Source organism: Hevea brasiliensis, chromosome 11, assembly GCF_030052815.1.
Source record: "Hevea brasiliensis isolate MT/VB/25A 57/8 chromosome 11, ASM3005281v1, whole genome shotgun sequence".
Classification (NCBI taxonomy): Eukaryota; Viridiplantae; Streptophyta; class Magnoliopsida; order Malpighiales; family Euphorbiaceae; genus Hevea; species Hevea brasiliensis.
The window spans coordinates 68,108,835-68,113,539 of NC_079503.1; the positions used below are offsets into that span (position 1 = coordinate 68,108,835).

Here is a 4,705-nt window from a genome sequence, read left to right on the forward strand (position 1 = left end):
TCATTTGTTGAGAAGACAACGGAGATAGTTGTGTTTTGATTACCATGGTACGTGCACAGGCTTAGATTCTCCTCTTATTAGAGGTTAGATCTAAGTTCTTATTTGTTATGGCCCTTTCGGAAGATTATTTATTGTGATGTGTACTATGCACGATGATTCGACCTCCCTGACCAAAGGGAGTTAGAATCTTATTCGACCTCCCCGACCATAGGGAGTTAGAATCACCCCGAAGATGGCCCTTTCAGATTAGTCTTGCATAGTTAGTGAGATAAAGAATGACTTTTGAGATAAAGAATAGCTTTTGAGATAAAGCATGGTTTTCGAGATAAAGAATGGTTTTTGAATTGTAAAGAATTGTGATTTCAATTATGATTTATGTATAATTGATTTTGTTGGAATTAATCTTTATTTCCAATAAATTGTTGGAATTACCTTAAATGGTTAGTTATGAGTTGATAAATTGAATTTCGTGATCAAAGTCATTTTATGCAAATGATTTATATTATTGGCAATGAATATTTTGAGTTTTGGAATTTGATGAGTATTCAGATTTCCAAATTATTTGCTGTAAATTTTGTCAATGTATATTGTACTATATTTTAAATTATAGTTGTGCACCACTGAGTTCACCACTCAGTGATAGCTTTGTACGCTGTCGCAAGTGAAAAGAGCATAGAGCAATTGAGTAAGCTTCTTTGAAGACACATTCAGATCAACTCCAAGTTTATCATAGGTATGCCCATGTACACAGGTTTTGATGGATGCATGTAATAATATGTATGTAAATTATTTGAGCAGTTGTATAAAAACTCTTGCAAAATATTGTGGTATAAAATTAAATGTAAATTATTGAAATGTAAATTTGAGATTTCATTTACCTGTATAGTTTTGTAATATTAATTTTTGAGTCTTGTAATTAATAAAATGTTTCTTTTATCATGAGGTTGGTTTGCAAATGAAATGATTTTATTATTGAGATTGAATTATGAGATTTAATGAAGTTTATTGGAGTTGTATTTGAGAAAATATGTTGGGAGTGTTTTCCTTTTTAGGTTTGAAGAACTGTTTTCTCAAAACACAGCCGGCACTTTGCCGAAATTTTGAAAAAAAAAATTTATAACACCAGATTTTAATCGATGATTTAAATTTCACGAAAATTATTTTAAAATCCCTTATAGTATATCTAATGGGTTATCGGTAGGCGAAGTACAGTAATTCATTAAGTGTACTACGGGATCATGTTACATCTTACGGGGGAGTAGGGTGTGACATTCTTCCTCCTTTTTCTCTGCTTGGTTTTTAGATTTTTCTATGGTTTCCTCTATTGGTTCTACCTATAGTTGTACCAGAGTTTTCCCACTCCTCATTGTAACTGCCTTATAATGCTCCCTTGGGTTCATTTCTGGTTGGCTGGGCAGTTTGCCAGTAGCCTTACTTGAAGAGCTTGCTTGCTGAGCAATCTGATTCTCTAGCATCTTATTGTGAGTAGCAAGTTGGTCCACTCTGGAAGTCAGCTGTTTAATCAATTCATTTTGTTGTTGTTCAGCTGCTAGGAACCCTTCCATCATGGTTTCCATAGTCATCTTCGGTTCAGGTTGTTGGTGCTGGAGAGGTAGTGGTGGCTGTGCAAAGTTTTGACCTCTGTTCTGAAATCCAGGAGGTTCTGGTAGTTTGTACCCTTGTTGCTTGTTTATTGGCTGGTTCTGCTGATTAGACCATGAGAAATTTGGGTGGTTCCTCCATCCAGGGTTATAAGTATTTGAATATAGATTGTTTGACTGCCTCTGGTTGAAGTTTCCTCCGTTATTCACATAGTTCATCTGTTCTGAGGAGGGTTCATTGAAATTATTGTATTTTGAATTCATGTATCCTCCTCTATAGCTGTCTTCAGGTTGACTGTTTGTACCTACTACATTAGCTTGCATCTTCTCGAGTTTCCTTGTGAGCTGATCAAATTGAGCATTTATCATGCTTAGGGCGTCTACTTCTAGTACCCCTGCAGTTTTCCTTACATTTTCTCTTTCATTTGACCACTCATAGTTATGGTATGCCACCCTTTCTAGAAGTTCAAGTGCTTGTGGCACTGTTTTCTCCATTAGATCACCTTCTGCAGCTGAATCAACTGTGCTCCTTGTAGAGGGTAGTAACCCATTATAGAAGTTTTGCACTAATAGCCAATCTTCTATACCATGGTGTGGACATTCTCTTTGTAGGTCTTTATATCTTTCCCATGCGCCATAGAGTGATTCTCCCTCCTTTTGTCTAAAGGTGTTGAGCTCAAGCCTCAGTTTTGTAGTCTTTGTAAGTGGAAAATACCTTGCTAGAAAAGCTTGAGAGAGATTCTCCCAAGTAGTGAATGTTCCAGCTGGTTGAGAAAGTAACCACTTCCTTGCTCTGTCTCGAAGGGAAAATGGGAATGCTCTGAGTCTTTTTGCTTGATCAGACACTCCATTCATCTTGAATGTATCACATAGGGCAAAAAAGCATTGGAGGTGATAGTGTGGGTCTTCTGTGAGTGAACCTGCAAACTAGGTTTGTTGAATCATTTGGAGCCATGCTAGTTTTAATTCAAAGTTGTTGGCTTCCACTGTGGGTCTAGTGACACTAGGCTGAAATCCTTGGACAGATGGTGTCACACCCTACCTAATGAATCCCGTAGTATACCTAATGAATCACCAACTTCGTCTACTGATAACCCATTAAATATACTACAAGGGATTTTAAAACTTTTCTTACTTCTTTTTACAGTTGTGAGCACTATTGACAGGTGTTAAAATTTTTTTTAATTGAAGTGAAACCAAATAATATAATTGAAGTATTAATAATTTCTGTAAAAATTTTGGCAGAGCGCCATCCATATTTTGAATAAAACAGTTCTTCAAAAACCTGTAAAAAGCACTTCAAATATATAATTCCTCAATCCCAAACTCCAACAATTTGTTCAACATAATAAATTTCTCAAACATTATCAACACAGTTCAACAACCAATTTCCCAGTGTTTCCAAAATCGAGATAAAAGAAATATATCACAATAATTACAAGCCAAAATAATTTACAAATTTAGTTTATAATTTTAATGTACAATTGCTCAAAACCAAGAAGAATATATACATACAGTGAACATACATTACAATACAAAATACAAAATATGGTATACTCAATATACCCAATGAACTCTCAATGTAGCACTAGCAGCCTAGTCTGCTGCCCTGTCAGTCTGTCTACCTGCGACAGCAATGAAAAGCTATCGCTGAGTAAAATTTACTCAGTGGTGCACAATAATAATTTGAAATGCGGTATATAAATCTTTTATTGAAAATTCACAAATCAAATAATTCACAATTTTATTTCACAATTTACAAAGTTCATATAACACAAATTTGATCAAATAATTGAATAACACAGTTTTTCCAATCAATAACATAATTTGATCATATAACTGAATAACACGGTTTTGCAAATCAATAATACAATTTGATCAAATAACTGAATAACACGGCTTTGCTAATCAATAACACAATTTGATCAAATAACTGAATAACACGGCTTTGCCAATCAATAACACAATTTGATCAAATAATTGAATAACACGGTTTTGCCAATCAATAACACAATTTGATCAAATAACTGAATAACACAGTTTTGCCAATCAATAACACAATTTGATCAAATAACTGAATAACACAGTGTTTCCAATTGATAAGACAATTTAGGCCATGACACAATTTTTCCACACATGCCGTGTTGTACACCACGACAAGACACACTCACCCTAATAATCAAAATCAATGAGGGAGGAAGCTAGCTAAATAATGAGTACTCATCCACACTCAACTCAGACTGGCAAGTCAAAGAGGGAGGAATATAATCACACTCACCCCATAAATGGAGGAGGAACATAGTAATATTATCATGCCAAGTGTGAATCAAAACAATTCCAAATCACAATATTTAAATATTTCATACAAACCACAAATCATATTTTATCTCAAAATTTCCATTTGCAAAGTAGGCAACACAATAATTTCCAAATACAATTCCCAAAGTTAAAACAATAAAAAATAATTCATAACTCAATTCTCCAAATAAATTTTCTGGTAAAAGCAGTGAATATAAAAAGTATTGTGCACAGACACAATTTAAAACTATAATGTTCAAATAAATTTTTAAGTAGAAAATAAGAAATCAAAATTATTGTGCACAAATACAATTTAAAACAATAACATACAAATAATCATAGTTTATTTCAATTGAAAAACTCAAAAGAAATAACTATTATGCACAAACCTCTGATATATGCCTCTTGGCCCTAATTTAGTGCTCCTTATGCTTCTTAATATCCTTTTCAATTGAAACACACAATTTAAAGTGTTTCAGTACTCAATGAATTTGTTTCTAATAATAAAATCTAATATTTAAATTTTCTTAGTACTATTCCCTTCAATTCATTTCATTAGTCAACCAATAATATTAACCCTTGATTCACTCTAAGTGAGTCAATTCTAATGTTACCAATATGTCACATTTAATAGCCTTTTAGTGTTGGTACATGTTACCAAATTCATTTTCAAATATATTGCATTTTATTGCAACTTGCCTGATTTCGGTGTACTATTTTGACCTAGCTGGACGACCTAGTTCCCTCGATTTTCGGGTTTCGGTCCAAACTAAAAACTTGTAGGTCTATATCTTATTACACGCGGT

At 33.6% G+C, this 4,705-nt stretch overlaps 1 non-coding gene across 1 annotated transcript; it reads left to right on the forward strand.

Moving 5' to 3' along the window:
- Positions 1-2,184: 2,184 nt before the first annotated feature.
- LOC131170933 (small nucleolar RNA R71) lies at positions 2,185-2,291 on the forward strand. The gene has a single exon (XR_009141697.1). It is a non-coding gene; the product is annotated as a small nucleolar RNA R71 (small nucleolar RNA).
- Positions 2,292-4,705: the final 2,414 nt, after the last annotated feature.